The sequence below is a fragment of the Tenebrio molitor genome, chromosome 2 (genome assembly GCF_963966145.1).
Source record: "Tenebrio molitor chromosome 2, icTenMoli1.1, whole genome shotgun sequence".
Lineage (NCBI taxonomy): Eukaryota > Metazoa > Arthropoda > Insecta > Coleoptera > Tenebrionidae > Tenebrio > Tenebrio molitor.
The window spans coordinates 8,864,010-8,884,172 of record NC_091047.1 but is presented as its reverse complement, the minus strand read 5'-3'; the positions used below and the strand labels follow the sequence as shown (position 1 = coordinate 8,884,172).

Sequence of the window (20,163 nt, the reverse complement as noted above, 5' to 3'; positions counted from 1 at the left end):
ATCTGGAATCAGTTTCAATTATGCTGTGCAATAATAATTAATGTTAGCAAACAAATTGCGATTTTTTAAATTAATTTACCCAAGTTATTTTTTGCACGACCTCTATACAACGTGAGCCAGTGACAGATCTCATCAAGAACAACAAAATTGTTATGTACCATTTTTCGAAATATAATTTTCATTTCAGTATTTTACCTCTCCATAAATTAACGAGCTGTCTATTTTCTAGTTATTTAACGCAATGAAAGTGAACGTGAAATAATAGTTTTTGTAAAATCGGCGCAAAACATTGTGTTTTTTTGCTCCATGGCCGAGGTAGAGACAAGAGGATTACATTTTTAGTTTTATCCGACTACACGAGGCAGGTGTTTACGTATTGGTTCTGTGATTTAAGCTAAAATTTTGTGAAAATGGCGCGCTTATTTTTCAACAGTGAATACATAGATATTGTGTTGTGTTGTGTTGGCATATGGTGAAGTGTGCGGGAGTGCTCCTCGAGAATTTCCGTGCGACTTCTTCTTGTGGGGTACATGAAGGACCTGGTATATTCGAGCCCAATTGAAGTTTTAAGAGAACGGGTGCCACAACAATTCGCAATAACAGAGGTATGTAAATGTATATTGGAAAATCTTAGGTATGGGTGATTCATTAGGGTCGGTTTATAGTATATAACAGTATTAGACCGATATGGGTTATATAACAGACATGGTTGAGGTATTGTAAAATCGAGGCGGAGCCGAGATTTTATAATCAACCGAGTCTGTTATATAACCCATATCGGCCTAATACCGTTATATACTACCGAATTTGAAACAATCGTGAATGCTGTATAATAATGTTCAAAAAAATTGATCAGTCACAAGCTAGCCGTGGTTTTATCATCGCTCTTCTACAGGTCATGATTTATGTTGGTATGCTTTGACGTTTCCTTCAGATATATGTAATGTCATTATTGTCACTTTGGTCTTCATTTTATGATAAAAAAAGACCACATAGTACTAATAAAACAAGAAAATATACTTTTTAATAATAATTGCGACATTAAATCTTAGTTATTATTAAAAATAATTAACAAACAACTAATGAATTCATAAAATGCCGTAATAACAGTGATTAACAAAATAAAGATATACTGTCGCGAGCAATAAAGTTTGGTCGTCAAGGTCATTCTTTGACACAACGGAAAGTGCTCTAATGTGAAACGGGCATAACCTCTAATAAATTCTATTTGTCTTGTCTTGTCAAGATCTTGTCAACTTTTTGGAAATCCCAACTGGGTTGCCACCCTAGCTTCTGATACATCCGTCTCTATCAGCGAAATAATTTTTACTCTCTTAAAATACGACATTGGGGTCATAACTTAGAATGTTTAGAATAAAATTTTGACATTTTTTTTTATTGACGTTTTATTGACGTTGGCCCTAATTAACCAGGCAAAATTTGTAATTGCTGATAGTAACGGGAAATTTCAAAATGGCTTTGACGACCAAGATTTAATGCTCGCGACTGTATGTACATATAGTAAATTCAAAAAACTCCTGGAGTGTCAACATTAAATTTTTAATAAAATGCTGGCTTTGACTATACTTGGGTATAAAAATTTTTCGCTAGAGTGTACCACGTCAAAATCTAGTTACAAAATATATTTAGGTTATGTTTTCATTTTTAATCATTGAACTAAAAATGTTTTGAACACTTGAAACAAAATGCAACAAAAAAAAAACTGGAGCAATTTAATCAAGTTTATAAAAAATACAAAGAAAAACAGAAGGTGACACACATGAAAGGGTAAAAACTAAACAATATCCAAAATTGAAAATCGGTTCCTATACCTGTCTTGAGTTCGATTCCGCTAAGGATATATTGGGTGGAGCATCTCTAAATACCCACATACCTAGTTAACCAATCTGCTTTAATTAGGTTTTCATTTTCACAATGCAAGATGCTTTTCTCCACAGCTGGGTTAAAATCAGAAACGTTTTTTGTTCAAGGTATGGCTTTATAATATAATAATTTGGCCCTCTTCTCTCGCGCCAATAGAACCACCCTAGTTCGTTTTGAACTTTTCATTTTAACCTTTTTACAAAATACACTGAATAATTTTGCAATATTTGTCAATTTAAATAAATGAATAATTTGAAAAATCAAAAAATCATAGATACCGACCGGGCAATATGAAAATAACTAGTGATTTAACCAACCCAACAACTGCAATTTTGATTTTGACAGTCCAAATGTTTTTTGAATGGCCGTTAGTAATTAATCTGTTTTTAATAAATATTTTACAATGAAATTAAAACTCACTCAGTTGATGCAACAAGAACCATTGTCTGGTTGGCGTTGAAGAGTCGATTGTGAACGCACCACGGATTACGGATCAGCTGTTTAAATCTTACGTCTTTACACGAGTGGTGCGTTCATAATCAACTCTTCACTTCAACGTCAATTTTGACCGGAAATTTAAATGAACACCCGATATTATACCCTTGGTAAATGAAGATCGAATCAGCTGTCATTAACATTTATAGTTCCTTGAGATATATAGACACACGTGCTCAGCACTCAGTTATGCGCATCTGTTGTCTTAACCGTAACAACTGTTCACGCGATACTTCATTGAGTTTGTCAGTCACTGTACAATATTCCTTCATTTGACACAATAAATAATTCCCACTTACACCATCATCTACGGTTCCGTCCTTCATGTCTTTCGATTAAAGTAATTAAAAGAATAGACCAGATACAAACAATTTCTACATCGATACAAATTGATTACTTTGTTGGAACTGACGCCTAGCACGGTCAGAATTTGAGAATTTTCTCCTATGTGAACGGATTTTGATAAATGTCACCACCTGTCAAAACGAAACGTCAAGCTAATTTTAAAGATTTTAAGCGATTTGGAGCCTTTAAGGGACTCGTCGAACAAAAAAACCTTGTATTCAACTCGTTCTTGTGTCAATTGGGCTTTTTTGGCACTCGTGGGCCTTTAAAACGCTCGTTTCACTCGCGTTGTAAACTGGCCCACTCGTTCCAAAAAACCCCAATTTACACAAGAACTCGTCAAATAAACTACTATTAAAAAAAATTAAACATATTTGCTTCTGGGCTTTTTTTAATTTGACATGAAGTTGACATCTAAATTAATGTAAATTGTTTTCGGTTATTTTTATTTAAACACAAATACATTTTAGGTTTGGTAGATGCCATATAACCACAACTGAAAATTGTCTTTATTTTATCTTATAATATTACTATGCTAATAACTCCTTAGCAACGAGTTGCGTAAAGATGCATTTAACAGCTCTAGTGTTGTAAAGAAAATTTTAACATAACGATACTTTATTAGTATTTAATCACATACATAAGACATCTTCGGTACGTATTTTGAACTATTACGCTTCATAAAAGATTTGACTACTGAATAAGAAGAGATATCTACATTTTCTTACGTTAGTAACATTAAATTTCTAAAAATTTCCGTCTCTTTGTGATATCTCTCTCCGGACTTCTCCGGTATTAGTTTTTTTCTTGCAGCATCTGCCTTTTCCTTAAATATTACACTCATTTCACTAGCACAAATGTAGATTTGACACGACTTTTTTTTCTCAAACAAAAATGTAAACAAGTCACTTGGGTACCAGCACAGCTATGTTTCTCTGTTATGAACAGTGTCATTTTCTTTTTTTTTTGAAGAGTTTTAATAATTTATAGAATCAAATAAAACGTGTTACGATAGGTATACGTAACGTTATCGGCTTTCTACATTACTCGAGAATTTAAAAAAAACTCGGTCCTGTGTCCCTCGTTTTTTCAAACCATTCTCTCGTAATGTAAAATGCCTAATAACCTTACTTATATCGTAAATTACTATAATAAAAGCAGTCTTGGATTCACTAAAAAATAAAAAGATCAATTTGGCTGCGTCGGGACGTTGTTAGGCCCATTATTACTCGTGAACACCCCTGTAGTGTTTCTTAACATTTAATTAATGCAGTTACATGTTCTGTTTACATTTTATCGTATTTATCGGTCCAAAACTGCTGTTTCAATTTTTCAAGAAGCCATTTTTGCTTTTCACGAAAATTGACTTAATGAAGCAAAGTTATTTGGAACCGATGTGTTTTTTTTGTTACTTGAGTCTTATTTCTTGTCTTCGAGTAATTTAAATTTACGCTTAATTTCATTTGGAATTTAGATGGGTTGTGATACTATAAATAATCCCGTTCTAAGGAACAAAACTATTAATTTAATACGTGCCACTAAATTTATTTTTAAATTTGCGTTTCACTACACTCGTAATAACCTAAGATGCAGATGAACCATTTCAAATCTAGAAAATGTCCTCGATGTGGAATAATAATAATCAATTCAATATCTCTAAGGCGGAATAAATAAAAGATGATCTACATATACATAAAAATGATCAGTAACGGTGTGTTAATTCAATAAGAAATGATTTCAATAATTTCAATAAACGTGTAACCAATTTCAATGCATTTCTTCGATTATTGCCTATAATAAAAATTACGGGAGACAGTCGGTAATTAATATTTATTTCTTTATAATGTCCGTCACACGAAATTGATGAATAGTAAATAAAAACCGTCTGATTAACAATTTCAGTAAATTAAATAAAAATATAATTTCTCCTTTGTATGCATACCCACTCTTTATAGACAATGCTTATTATTATCACCGGTGTATTCAAACAATGCTTTTAATGTTTTAGAGAATTTTACCTCGTATTACATTTATGTTATTCTTTACACTCGAGAATTAATTTTCCTCGTTCTATTAACGCATATAAAAACTAGGCATCCAACATTAATATATGATTGTCTTCAGTGGACCATGGATATCACTTCATTGTGGGATGAAGTCAGTTATTTTGTCGTTTATATTCCGTAAAAAAAAATCCTGCCAATAATTTCCTACGTACTTTTTTCATCAACACACATAAAAATACATTTTTTAAATCGTTTATTCCAATTTTAATTTATTGCCCTTAAGAAATCCATAACCGTTATATCAACATCTGGTTCAAAAACGAGTGAAGTTAATTTTCTTTTCCCCTGAATCAACATTCAACATTTTTCAAAGGAAAAAAATATTTTTATTTTTACGGACACATTTAATTTTTTTTCTTACTTTGCGTTCGTACTGATGCTATTACGATACTGTTTTGCGTATCGTAATAGGAAAAGGCGAGATATAACAATAATACTAAAAACAGTGAAATTTAATTTTTTAATGTTGACGGATACTGTGGTGTCGCGGCAGACCGCAGACGTGACCTTGGGTGGAATCCTTCAACTTTAACGGTTTTAAATTTTAAATTATTTTTTTTTTTCATTGAAAAAGTGGCAAAGTAGAAAAAATGTATGACATCTCGTTTATAAGGCATTTTATCGCACTTACTCCTTTACCCGTGCGTGCGATAAAATGCTTCTTATAAGACTCGTATCATAATATACTATTTTACAACCCTACGCGAAATTTGATTTTACAAAATGAATTATTTTATTTGTGTTAACAACAAAACATCAAAACCGCATAATGATTTTTATTTATGTCATTTCCATAGCGACATGTAAGCCGAATTTATATGTGTTGAGATCGTGGTCCGGGATCGATAAATATTTGTGGATTACCGATAATAATGGGAGATTTTTATTGTTGTTGGTTGTACAAGTTGGACGATAACAAAACGACGAGACAACACGTGTACACAAACACTAACATGATACGAATGCCGCAGAGTGACTTTTCTAGGTTAACAATTGACACAGTTTACGCGGCAAATTTAAAATTTACAAATTACATTCATTCTAATAATGTTAACACTCCCACTAAATGAAAAAATTTGTACATGTCTTTACATAGCAAACAACAATAAATTAGGATGATCCGGCGGTCTGGAGGTGATGTTCGTCGATGTCTTTTATGTCCCGAACGTTCAACATCCTCCTTTGCTCTTCGAATCCAACTCTGGGCAACGGCTTCGTGAGGATATCAGCCTGCTGCTGCTTTGACGATAAAGTTTATTGTCAGTCTCTTTGTCCCCATTTGTGTGCATCTCGGGGTCCATTTGATGATGCTGATCTGCTGGGATTTTCACGGAATTTGCATGTTCCATTCTAAATCTTTGAACCACATTCTCAGCGTAAACTTTCTGGTGTAGGAATATTGAGCTGTCATCCATTCTCTTGATTTGCAGTCCCAAATATGTGCCCACTGGGTTGGATGTGATTTCGAATTCCTGGTGTAGTTCTTGAAGTAGTTTGTCGATTTCGCTCTGTCTTGAAGCTGCAATTAATCCATCATCGATGTGTATAGCAAGGATCAGCTGATTTTTCGGATCCCCGTTGGTAAAAACGCAAGCGTCTGCATTTGTGGGATGTAATCCGAGTCTGCTGAGTACTGATGTGAAACGTTGGTTCCAACACCTGGAGGCTTGCTTCAAACCATACAGACTCCTGTTCAGCTTGCATACTCTCTTGGTTCCATCCTGGTACCCATCTGGTTGCTGCATATATAGAATTTCATCTATATTTCCGTACAAGAATGCAGTTTTTACGTCAAACTGCCTAAGAATCAATTTCTCTGATGCTGCAACACATAAAATCATTCGAATTGAATCAAATTTGGTTACAGGACTAAATGTTTCAGTGTAATCAACTCCTGCAACTTGTCTGAAGCCTCGAGCAACTAATCTTGCCTTGTACTTCTGCACGCTGCCGTCCTCATTTCTTTTAATTTTGTAGACCCATCTGTTATCGATGACTTGCTGATTTTTCGGAGGTTCGACTAACGTCCATGTTTGATTTTGCTTGAGCGACTGTATTTCTTCGTCCATGGCTTGCTTCCACTGTTCGGCATTTCCGCTGGATGTCGCTTCCTCAAATGACTCAGGTTCAGCATTTAAAATCGAAATATTTGCAAATCTTTCCGGATTACGGATTTTTGAACGATCTCGTAGACTGTATGTGTCTTGCTGCACGGGATCTTGCTCCTGTTCTGACTCTTCTCGAGTTTTTGGCAGTGAATCGTGAATTGATTCATCCTCTTCTTCATCGGACATCTCTGATTCGCTTTCTGCTAATTTCTGATTTTCTGGCGCTTCCTGCTCTTCGTGTTCCGGCTCCTGATGTGGATGATTTACGATCACTTCAACTACGTCTTTGTCGTTGTCCCTCTGGTGATCTTGATATTTCTGATTCACGAAGACTATATCGCGATGAGTTTTGACTTGATTCTTGCATGGAAACCAAACTCTGTATCCTTTCGTGTCCAAGTCGTAGCCCACAAAATAACCTTCTTCGGTTTTTGGATCCCACTTTCTTCTCTTTTCTTTCGGAATGTGTGTGTAACATTTTTCACCAAAGAAATGGAAGGTTTTCACGTCGGGTTTTTTATTCAGCCAGAGCTCACTCGGAAAAACGTTGGACTGACTGCTCGTTCCTGTCCAGTTCAAATTGTAAGTCGCAAAGTTGACTGCTTCTGCCCACAGATTCATCGGAAGTCCACTGTCCTGAAGAAGCGTCCTGGCGAGCTCCACAATTGTACGATTTTCCCGTTCGGCTGCTCCATTTTGCTCTGGAGTATAGGACACAGTTTTCTGGTGAATTATGCCGTAACGTTGAGTGATGTTCCTGATTTCTGCGTTTATAAATTCTAAACCATTGTCGGATCTTAGAATTTTTAAACCCTTTGGCAAATGTTTTTCAGTCTTCTTTATAAAATCTTCAAGATTTTTACACGTATCGGATTTTTGCTTGATGAAGTATAAGGTTCTCCAATGTGAAAAATCATCCTTCAACAGCAAAAAGTAGCGAGCTCCTCCTAAAGATTTTTCCTGCATGGGTCCACATAAATCCATGTGTATTAATTCTCCCACTCTTGAAGACTTTGAAATGCTTTTCGGAAAAGGAAGTCTGTGCATTTTCCCAAAAATACAACTTTTGCAAAGAAAATCTTGATCATCAAAAGGTGTTTGCGACTTTCTGAGTATTTTCTTTACTTGCCCTGCATGTTGATGTGCCAGTCTGTTGTGCCAGGTCTGAAGAGAGTCCACTGATGCTGCTGCATTTGCTTGAGATTCCGGATTGCTGATTCTGCTGCGAAATTTCATCTCAAACAATTTATTTCTTCTCTCTCCCACTGCAACGACATTTCCTCCTTTAAATAACCTGCATGTGCGATCATCTGATTGGTACTGGATGCCTTTATCAAGTGTGGCACCTAAGGAAAAGAGGTTATAAGTCAGATCGGGCACATACAAAACATCTGAGAGAAATTTGGGAATCCAACTTTCTCCATTATAAGCAAGTATATCAATATTTCCAGATCCGATTGCAGGAATCAATTTTCCATTGCCAATTCGGACAAATTTTGGTTCTTGGTAATGCTTGAAATTCTGGAACCATCTGCGTTGATTTGACATATGATCTGTCGCTCCGGAGTCCAAATACCAAATTTCTGATGATTTCTCAATGTCCTGCACGGTTGAGAGGGCTTCCCCGATGAGTGCTTCATTCCGACCGTCATGATGTGCTGCTGCTTTCCTCTCGTTGGCTGCTTTCCTTTTCTTGCAATCTCGAATCCAATGCCCGGGTTTTTTACAGTAGTTGCAGGTACCCTTGAGTACCGGTTTGTTCCAGTTGACCTTGGTGGATGCGAAAGCTACATTCTCTGGATTTTCTGTACTCATTCTAGATTCTTCAGCAGTAAGGCGAGATATCAGATTGGCAAGAGTTCTCTGATCACTGGACGTTGACTCCCACGCACTGATAAAGTACTTGTATGTCGGTGGTAAGGTCATTAATAATTTGGTGATAAGCATCTGATCAGGAATTTTCTCACCCATAATTTCCAGCCGATGAGCCAAATCCTCGAGTCGGGCAACATAGATGGCGATATCGTCGTCAGATTTCATCTGAAGGTTATACCACTGTTGCATCAGCATGTGAATGCTCGTTTCAGATTTTTGCTCATATACTTGAATGAGTTTGTCCCACATGTCTTTCGCAGCTTTGCAGTTGAGAATGTGCAGGAGAGGTTTCTCTTCGACGGTGGTGGCGATGATTCTTTGGGCGATGCTGTCATTTTTCTTCCAGGCTGCCAGAGTGCGGTTGAAGGTCGTCTCGTCGATGGTCTGACCCTGAACAGGGATTGCTGAACTGCCATCGACAATACTCCAAGCATCACTTGATTGCAGTATTACTCGAGTTTGAAACTTCCAGACGGCCCAATTCTCGATCCCCTTCAGCTTCGGTATACGGATTAACTCGTTCTCCATGATGCGATGCACAGATTTTTTTTTCCTTTTTGCACGAGGCGGAAAATTTTTCGCAATGCGGCAAGAACGGATCAAAAATATTTATCGCTGGACGTTTCTGGGCCCGTAACCTGTTGAGATCGTGGTCCGGGATCGATAAATATTTGTGGATTACCGATAATAATGGGAGATTTTTATTGTTGTTGGTTGTACAAGTTGGACGATAACAAAACGACGAGACAACACGTGTACACAAACACTAACATGATACGAATGCCGCAGAGTGACTTTTCTAGGTTAACAATTGACACAGTTTACGCGGCAAATTTAAAATTTACAAATTACATTCATTCTAATAATGTTAACAATATGTATTTATGGACAGTGAAGTAAATGTTGCTTGTTCGTTTTATAATAATTATCAATTTTCGGTTGCACAAAAAATGTTGTACACCTTGGCCGCGTAATCCTTTAACATCCTCGAGATTGTCCTGTCTTGGCCGCAAGCGGCCTCGGCGACAATTTTTCTCTCGGTACGTTAAAGAATGATTTCGCGGCCTTGATGTACTATTGCGGGCAAAAAAAGTGGGACATCAAATTTCTGTCAGTTTTGAAAAATTCGATGTAGTTCAAGCTTTATTGTCATTTTTTTGACACTATTCCAGCTGACAGTTTAAAAATTTATTTTATACTCCTATTTTACTTTTCCAAATGCCCTCTTCTTTTGATAAAGGTAGATTTTGATTGGAACTTTGCATTAAATAAATATTCACTACGTGCTTACTTACAATCATTCCCTTACAACCTACAATACTTAATGACAACGTCAATCAATTCAAAGTAGGGTTAGAATCAGATAAGGGTTATTTCACATTAAAAGTCAAGACAATGACGTTGATGTCCCACTTTTTTTGCCCGCAATAGTACAAATAAATATTTCCCTAATGTGAGAATACCTGACTAATGCCCGGTTTCTGGAACGGCGCAATAACTAACTGGCCGGTTAAATCAAGCGTTGCTATAGAAACGCTAGAAAGCAACCAATCACATTACATGATTTTTGTATTTATGGGAGAGTTAACTAATTCGCCCGATAAAATTGTTTCCAGAAACCGGGCCTAAGGCCTTTTTGTAATATTTTTATGCAGGCAAAGATTTTGCAAAAAATTGTCTAAGCTCGTGTATAAAGCACTTTTTACGCGTGGGTCTTGTGTTTTAAAAACTTACAGAGCAAGAAAATTAAAACATTTAATAAATAGCTTTCAGATCAGTGGTATCCAAATTTCTGCAAAATTTTAACAATCTTACTTAAACCGTTTTAGCAGGACCCAACCTGTTCCATGCCATAATGGCAACCTGTATATTTTTAACTTTAGCTTCAGCTTTATTCAGGTTTAGCTACATAACCTCAATATTTTATTACAGTAAAAACATTCTAGATGTCTAAAAATTGTCCGCCTCGGTTTGCAAACCACTCTTTCACAACATTTATTACAACTTCTAAATTTTTTTGGGTTTAAGTAGGAATAATCAGAAGGCGCCAAATTAATAGGATGGTCAATCAATTCAAAGCTTAATTCATTGTTTTCTGCACTGCAATCAGACTTGTGAGCTGGAGCATTGTCCTAAAAGAAGACCACACATTTGGTAAATTTAGCTCGACGTTTCTTAAAAAATGTTTTAAAAAAGCTAAGTTGATAACTATAAAGGAAGGATGTTCTCCTGTCACAGCTTTACCTTGTTCTATGCAATTTGTAATTTGTCATAACTGTTTTTGTCCAAAGAATTTCACTCATTTTTGGTTAGTGCTCGATCATTTCAGATTATTTTTTCAACCCTAATGATGTAGGACATGAAATACCGTGAGATCATATAAATTTATAATTAAAGGAGGATATGACTTTAAATTATATTGACAACACCGCTGACACCTTGATTTGAATTGTAAAAATGACGTTTTAAAATTCAATACAAAATATGAAACGGCGAGTTTACAATTGTATCCAAGCCAGGTGTTTCGTGTTTGATACAACTGTTAATTGTTAATGTTAATGGTGTTGCCAATCTAATTTGAAAGTCATAGCCAACTTTAATTATAAATTTAAATGATCTCACGGTACAAGTTTACATGAAACGTTCAAAGGTGTCTTCTGCAGTCTGTAGTTTGTCGATTCAAAGTCATGTTGTGCAGAATTGGTTTTCCAACCATTGTGTAGACCACTTACCACTACTGTAGTTATCCTCGTCGTTTCCCTCCTAAAATCCACACCTCGGTGTTTTATATTATAACAGTGTTGAAACGTCATTGGCTGTTCAATGTATTCAGCATAATATGAATAAATTCGCTTGTCAGACAATCGTTTCAAAAATAGATAATTTGAAAAACGTGCTGGGCTAACTACGAGTAGATATGATATATGTACTTCCCCGTACAAGCAATATCGTTAAAGACAGTTGTCGGTAAACATTGAGAAACATGAGTTTTAAAGTATTGTGTTATCTAGTCCGATGAATAAATTTGGTAAAAAATATTATGAATAGCAGTTTATTCAACGAGTTCGTGTGTAATTTGGGCTTCTTTTGACATGAGTGAAACGAGTTTTAAAGGTCCACGAGTGCCAAAAAGAGCCCAAATTACACAAGAACGAGTTGAATACAACGTTTTTTGGTTCGACGAGACCCTTAAAGGCTCCAAATCGCTGAAAATCTTTAAAATTAGCTTGACGTTTCGTTTTGACAAGTTGTTAAACTTATCAAAATCCGTTCACACAGGAGGAAATTCTCAAATTCTGACAGTGTCGAACAAAAAAATGTATAAGAAACAATTTACCATCAATAAAAATTAACAAGGAGTTATAATGACTTCTCAAATCAGCAAATGTGTTCTTTGTTTACGTCTTCCATGTTTTTCTTAGTTCCATAGAGGTGAAAATTTTGGAGGTAACATTTTAAATTAATACTACAAGTAGCTATAAAATGTTGAATGTTGTGACGTTTTTTCGTATGTTGTCGATACAAAAGTTGATCATTCTGATAAGAATTGCGTGTCTGACAATAGACATAGCCGTGCGTGCCTATTTTAGAAAATTAATTAACAATAAATGTCAAAATGAGTTTTCTGCACGCCATTGTATTGATTTAAAGATGCCGAAGCTCGAAGTAATATATCAAAAGTATTACCAACCTATCAAAAAAGTTACTACTTTGTACGTCACCTGGTATTACACGAATAATTATTTATTATATATACTCCGTACTCTGATAGATTGTACGTTTTTTGACAGAAGACAGAGCCAGAAAGTAGTGTGGTGGGAATTAATTTGCAGGGATGCAACGGTTTTCTACATAACGTGAAACAATTGAGATGGAGAGTTTAGTATTTTTCACTGCTTTATGTTTTGGAACTAGAATTTAAAAACGTACAATCTATCACCGTACGGAGTTTACCAATGTTCGCACGAAAAGTTCGGACGCGTTATTTTATCGATTAGTAAGATCAATTTTTGCAAAATGAATTTAAGGATCGACTGTTCCATTGTTCAATTGATAAACGATGATCATTTTCAACATTTGATTTGATTATAATTAGAACATGTTTTGTATTGTCACAAAAATCTTTTTTTTTATATTTGCTACTATTAATCGCATAATTAATTAAATTAATTAATTAATTAATTAATTAAACAGGGGTCTGCCCTATTTATCTATCTATTCGTAACGTAAGACACCAATCAACCCAGCGAAGTTTCGTACGGACACTCTGTATTTTACTGTTCATTGCTTCTTATAGTCTCTAGGTACAAGTATTCTTGAATATTGTAAACAAATATGCATAATTTATCTTTCATATCAACTTAATACATAAATAAATCTGCTTTTGTCCTCTTAAAATTAATTTAAAATGTTATTGTTATTTTATTATCATTATTCTTATTATTAGCTGGTTCTAGTAAATTTTAATTTAATTATTTTCCAATTTACAGACCCTGACGTATGACTACAGATTCACACAATTTATTAAACTCGAGTGATGACTAATGAGCGAATGATTATCATATTTTAATGAAAGAACGGTTTTATTCAACTCCAAAAATAACGGGTGACTATTAAAATTTTCACTTAGGGTTGACTATGGATTAGTTATAATCAGTTATAAACTCGTTCAAATTAGCACAATTTATTTTAAAAATAAGTTATAATAAGTCAAATAAGTTATAAACTCGTTCAAAGCCAACTCCAAGTGAAAATTTTAATAGTTATTAAGGCTGTACAGTTTAATTGCTTTAATCGGTTAACTTAATTAATTAACTCATGGTTGCCTGTCGAAGAGCTTTCAAACCATCCAAAATAAATGTTCCGGCTAACCTATTTGGCTGCTTAAATAAATTTTCGTGTTCGTTTCCTGGGATATAGGTATAACCGGGAAAGTGGTATATAACTAAATATATAAACTTTCCCGGTTATATACCTAACTTGACATCTGTCAAAGATAACCTCAAAATTTACAATAAATTAATGGATTTTAAGACTTTGCCTAAGCGAACACGATGTGTTATTCAATATGTTATTCAATATTCGTGCGCTGTCAGTTTTCAGGTATTCGGCCTGCTTTGCAGCACTTGGCTGACGGCTCGTGCTTCAAAATTCGGCCTCATACCTGAAAAGTGCTCTGACAGCGCACTTATATCGAAAATAACTATGATTTGGCATTAGAGACGGTAGTAAAGAATTTCATTGCATAACAAAAACAAATTAATCTTGTTGAATATGTTAACCTATAATAATTAACTAAGTTAATTTTTATTTTTTAATCATCTAATTAACCAAGTTAACTACTTCGGCTTCGGACTATTCTTAGATCTTTAGAAGAAGTAAAAGAAGAACTCAAAATAGTCATTTATGGAAGCAAGAAGCAAGAAGCAAAGCAAGATATGATGTAATGGAAAATTGGAAAAATGCATTTAATTTTGAATTATGTTAGGTGGGCCGATCCCGGCGGTACTGCAATACCGGGCCAACCCGCGACGGAGGTGGAGCAAGCCCCTAACCTCCGTCAATTTCCAAAAATCAGTTTAATATACTGGCCCCGCATGCGGGGCGTATCAGATATTAAGCTGATAAGAACAGATACTACACTTTGATCTTAGCCATAAGGCCGAGAAGCGATACCTTGTCCGCTTTCAACAGAAAGCTTTATGCACGAAACGCACCCCAAACAGAGGGAAGATTCAGATAGTAACGCCCCGTAGGGGTCGTTTTAGGTACAACGGTAGCAAACGTCTAACTCTAACCCCTGGCAATATAAAATTCACTCACGGAAAATAAAATCTATGAATAATATCAACAATTTCTTTGTACTACATTCTTTTTTGACCTTCATTATTTTTAAACATTCGATTTCGGAATGCCATTGACGTCATGATATCAAAGAAGAGGACGGGGAAAATTGTGGCGGCAAGAAGTGCTGTTCCAAATAAAAACTTTAATTAAATTCTACGTGAGGACATGAGGGAATCACTCAAATATTTTAGTTTTGTGAAGTGATGTTTTCTAAGAGGGTAATAAATTCACCTTTTAAAGATGTTTTACCTAGAATAAATTTTTGACAAAGCTAATATACCTATATGTAATACTTTCAAATTACGCAACTCCGTAAAGAAAAGCAAGGGTTACATAGTAAATAGGTAATAACCCCCTAAATATACGGGTTATCACTCGCTTATCACGACACTATCAACGACCATATATGTATTATTTAAATCTCTAATTAAGAGATCATCAATTGTTATGTGAGTACCATTTTTTCGAAATATAATTTTTTTTCAGTATTTTACTCGCCCATAAATTAACGAGCTGTCTATTGTCTAGTTATATCACCCAACTACGTACAGTGACCGTGAAATAATAGTTTTTGTAAAATCAGCGCAAAACATTGTGTTTTTAGAATAAAGTTTTTTCACTACTAGTCTCAGAAGGCGTCATTATTGACTCTCGAACCGACCCCAGAAGTAAAATTTCTCTCCCTAGGTTAATAATAATTTTCATTATTAACCAAGGTCAATAATGAACAGCCGTCACTTAGCAACGAAAAATTTTCGTTGATTTCATTGGTTAACGTAGACGATTTTCATAGCAACCGTTGAAAAATGAGAATTCGGATCGTCGCATCAGACAAAATAATTTGATTAATAATTATTATCAGAAAGGGTTTTAACGTATCTAGTAGTGAAAAAAATTGTATATAAACCACGGTGAAGAAGTCCCTTATAGCCTTCGCGTCTTAGAACCCTCGGCACGCCTCGGGCTCTAATCTTGGCGCTCTGGCTATAATCATGAACTTCTTCACCTTGGTGTATAATATACTATTTTCGCTCTGCGGTCGAGGTAGAGAGGAGTATATTTTTAGTTAGTTTTATCCGACTCCAAAAGGCAAGAGTTACGTGTTGATTCTGTTATTTAAGTTAAAATGTTTGTGAAAATGTCGCGTTTATTTTGGAATAGTGGATACATAGATATTGTGTTGGTGTATGGTGAAGCGTGCGGGAGTGCTCCTCGAGCCCAGAGAATTTCCGTGCGACTTCTTGTTGTGGGAGACATGAAGGTAGGTATATTCGGTCCCAATTAATACAATTGAAGTTTTAAGAGAACATTCACAATAACACAGGAACATTATTTTCTTGTAATGATTAGCGATTACTCTGATTACTTCATGGGAATTTTTACGGATTAATACACTAATTTTCAGAGACATTTTATCATTATCTTAAGTACAGGACGACGGACGATTCATTAGGGTCAGTTTAAAATATTTATTATTAAAATTGTTTTCATTTAATATCTACAATATGATTCTCTTTTATCTCTTCCACCCTTATAAGTATATAGGTCACAGCAACGAGCGCAGCAATTAGCCGCTGTGCTTAAGTTAGCATAAAACAAGTGAAAGTTTTCTTGGATTTGTTTTCTGTTTTTCGCTTATCGGCATCGGCGAAGCAAATAATCCCCATAGGCGGATAACGAAATTTGTGCCAAATCTTTCAATAATTTTAATTGGATAACCTCAAGGTTTAGGAAAAAAATATATTCAAATACCGGGTGTTCCAGAACTGCCGCATGATATTTTAATAGCGTATTCTGGAGTGAAAATCAAGACTAAAATTGAAAGAAAAGATGTCGAGGGTCCTATAGTATCTATACTGTAAGCGATTTTCGCTGACCAATCATAAGACCATTGTTAATTGCTTTATTAGGTAAGCTCATTACTTTGTTTCATTTCCATGGATTTTCATAATACGATAAAATTCTTTGAATTATTTGGTCCGCTGTAATCGAATAATAAATTACAATAGCTGCTTTCCATTCAATATCCTTACGCCCCTGCTGCTTGAAGCCTCATACTTCTCGGAGCTGCTCGAGAGCAGTTATGAAAGGAACGGTTAAAATGTGCGAACTTTGAGTTGAAATGCCCGTGGTTAAAATCCTAGGTTAAATGCACGTTTGGGCCACACGCCCCTGCAAAAGGTGGTCCTTGAGGGGAAAGGGAACGGTAAAACCAATGAGCGTGATGCCCACCGTTTCTAGCAAATGGAACGTGGGGTTTCAAGCTCAGGAGCAGCTCCGAACGGTTCTTTTGACCGAATGGAAAGCAGCTATTGTGACATTTCTTAACGTCATTTTGACAGTAATATTTTTTCATAAAATCCAAAAGTGAACAGTTTTGAAAATGTTTACCGCTGCAGAGTACTATGATATGCTCATAGTTTATGGAGCATGTGGTGAAAGCGCTTACGCAGCCGTAGAAGCTTACGCTGCACGTTTACCTTCAAATGTATTTTTGCGTTTGGTGAATCGCGCTAGGAATACGGGGAATTTAGTACCTCAAACTAAAGGAGTTGGTGGTGTTACACGAAAGGCTCGCACTCCATAAAATGAATAGGCTGTTCTTCAGACTGCAACTGCAACTACATGAAGCAAATCCCAACTTTGTAAAAAGTATTTTATTTACGGATGAATGTTTTTTCTCAAGAAACGGAACATTTAACATTCATAATTATCATGTATGGGTAGACGAAAATCCACATCATGCAATTCATGTTAATACATTTCAACATCGGTTTAGCATTAATCTGTGGGCTGGGATTTTAGGAGATTCATTGGCAAGTGTTGATAAGCAAACGATTATCAGATAAAATATCGACTGTAGAGTTTCAGGTTGGTCCGTTTGAATTTCCTCCAAGATTAAATGGTGAAGTCTATGCCAATTTTCTTAATCATGAATTGCCTGATCTTCTAGACGATGTGTCATTGCAATTCTTGGCACATCCCTGGTTTCAACACGATGGTGCTCCAGTGCATTATACAACTCAAGCTTAACAAGTCCTTGATAGAAGATATCCTGATTCTTGGATAGGACGTGGCAGGCCAATAAATTGGCCGGCTAGGTCGCCTGACCTTACACCTTTAGGCTATTTTTTTGTGGGGTTACATGAAAAACTATGTTTATCGTGAACCGGTGAACTCTTTAGAACAACTGGATGATAGACTGCATGAAGCTTTGGCAACAATTACACCTCAAATGATTCAAGGCGCCCAAGCAAGCTTAATAAGACGAGCACGCCTTTGTATTCAAATTGGTGGAGGTCATTTTGAGCAATTATTTTATTAAACTTTTTTTTTTTAATTCTAAAAAATCAAAACAATATTGCTTTTCTGTTTTACCCTGCTTAAAAACCAGCTTTTGTTAAGGCATTATTCCAATCAAACATGAACCTCAATATTTGTCCCTAATTTCAAGGAGTGTATTAACGTTTGTCAGCTCAACATTTACGCTTTCATCTTAGGGTGACGTGCCTCAACGCAGCTATTAAAATAGTATATTAAAAGACAAGTTTCATAAGACCAGTCTTGAAGCACGAATTCAAGATTAAAAAACGAGTGGCGTAGCCACGAGTTATTTTAAAGAATGAGTGCTTCAAGGTCTTATGAAACGAGTTTTTTATACAATTTTTTGTAATTTGCCCTTTTTAAGCCGTTTTTAAACAAAAATGTTTACTTTCCTTGATTTAGGGATTTTCGTGGCGGTTGGTAATGTCTTCATTTTAAAAGTGAAAATTTGATCAAGTCTTCAAAGTCGCCTTTTGTTTTATCCAAATTCTGTCACAAAACACGAATATGAAAGATAATCTTTCATGTACGCCCGCTGAAATACGTGAAATTCCCAAAAATACGGTCGCGAATTTGTTGCTTAATAAATCCTGATAAATAATTCTTTGCACATTTTGTAATTTAAACTGACATGCATGACGAATCAAGCTTTGCCAACCTAAAAATTTTCGTAAAATGTTCCGTGAAATAATGGCTATAAGGACGTCCCAGATGATGACGTCGCGGTCGTTAATATGTCTATTAGAGAATCAAAATGGAGGCAAATTACAAAAAATAATGTCACATTGACACTTCATTTCTGTCAAGTACAGTGGACCAGCTAAATTTATAAGAATTTTGAAAAATGTAAATGTACCTAAGTTGTTTCCGAGCAACTAGTCGGATTACTTAATATACCTTAAAACAGGGTGAAAAAAGCTTCACACGATTGGTTAATTTCAATAGTTTACCATTTAAATACCCTACGGCCCTCGACATTTATTCTTTCAAATTTAGTCTTAATTTTCACTCCGGAATACGTTATTAAAATATCATGCGGCAGTTCTGGGACACCCGGTATATTGTTGTTATTAACGAGTTCTATTACCAGTTAAAATTAATGTAGGTACCTACTTATTTCTGAGACACGCTATACATATATATCGTATATACTTTTGATGCAAGAGTGCAAATTATCGCATAATTTGGGTCTGATTGGATGATTTTTGAAAATTTAAGCGATTTGATTGGCTTAAATATTGTGAGGGAAATAGTCAACATGATCTTACCTGATGATATAATGACGTAAATACATGAACATAATCGTAATTTCTGATTCTTACAATAAATAATAATACAGGGTTATTCACGTAAGATGACGAGCCTGACCAGGTAAAAATACAACCTAAAATACACTTTACAAAGCATTCATTGTGCTTTGGTATTTAAAAATTAAATCAGGAATCCAAGTACGTATTCTATTAATTTGAAAGGTAGGTATATCTGTCATTGCATTTTTCGTTCATATTTAGTATTTGAAAAGGTTTTCGAACGATGACAGAACCGATATGATCCTACTTACCCATTACTTTTGTGATTTTAATTGCTTATTATTGTTATTAAATCATATTATGCTGAGAGAGGTATTTTTCTGTCAGAAATTGACATTCATTATGTTGATGTTAAAAGCTGTCTATGTTTTATCGGCATTGTGATAATGACGGATACCTAATGTAATAGGGATCGAGATTGCTTTGTGAATTGTCTTTTGGGTTACGTGAATAACCCTGTATTTTATAAAGAGCCACAAATCTTCAACAATTTTCTAATAATTGAAGCCCTTGCTGCAAAAAGGGGACAACTCCATTTATGCTCTATCTATAGTAGGTATGAAATAAAATCTTCTGCATCCTTTGATATAAAAAAGACGCATATTCCTTCAAAATAAACCAATTGAGAACATTTTGTACTGATATTCCAACACTTCCTACTTCCTTGCAAAACGTGAACGATTTCTTATTAAGAAATTGAGAAGCATAACCCACCAAAAGCAAATAATTCGAAAAACAGCAAAGAAAACTTTCATTTATACAATTCGAATTTAATTTTAAGTAGGTATTTTTTTGAAATATTTAGGTACCTACTTGGTTGTTGACGTTGAAGTAGTTAACGTAATTTCATTTCGGTGCAACAAGTGTTGTCATCGTTTTACGTTAAACGTTAAACGATTGATTTTCGGC

The 20,163-nt window shown here is 35.2% G+C and overlaps 1 non-coding gene across 1 annotated transcript; it reads right to left on the bottom strand.

The window, feature by feature from the left end:
- Positions 1-14,256: 14,256 nt before the first annotated feature.
- Positions 14,257-14,447, bottom strand: LOC138125144 (U2 spliceosomal RNA). Its single transcript, XR_011157358.1, has one exon. It is a non-coding gene; the product is annotated as a U2 spliceosomal RNA (small nuclear RNA).
- Positions 14,448-20,163: the final 5,716 nt, after the last annotated feature.